The sequence below is a fragment of the Penaeus monodon genome, chromosome 33 (assembly GCF_015228065.2).
Source record: "Penaeus monodon isolate SGIC_2016 chromosome 33, NSTDA_Pmon_1, whole genome shotgun sequence".
Classification (NCBI taxonomy): domain Eukaryota; kingdom Metazoa; phylum Arthropoda; class Malacostraca; order Decapoda; family Penaeidae; genus Penaeus; species Penaeus monodon.
In genome coordinates, this window is record NC_051418.1 from 31415693 (window position 1) to 31415963 (window position 271).

At 27.3% G+C, this 271-nt stretch overlaps 1 protein-coding gene across 1 annotated transcript in view; it reads left to right on the forward strand.

The window, feature by feature from the left end:
* The window catches only part of LOC119594384 (gamma-butyrobetaine dioxygenase-like), a 12265-nt gene that overhangs the window by 10695 nt on the left and 1299 nt on the right, over positions 1–271 (forward strand). The window lies entirely within an intron of this gene.

Consider the following 271-nt stretch of genomic DNA (forward strand, 5'->3'; position numbering starts at 1 on the left):
GCAAAAGTACAAGTGAGGTAACTGTATTACAATTGAATGGATCCTGAGAGTTTCGCTAATGTAGATTACAAATAATGTAAAATTTTATATAAATCGTAAGCAAATGAAAATGATTGAATCAACTATATAATTCAGTTAGTTCTATGATTTTTTTTTATTCTGGATAAGTAATAGAAACCATACAACAGTGTCAAAAGGTTCAATGGTATATTAAGACGCCTCCGAACTTTACAAAGAGCAAATTAGATTATTATTTTACAAAGAAAAAATC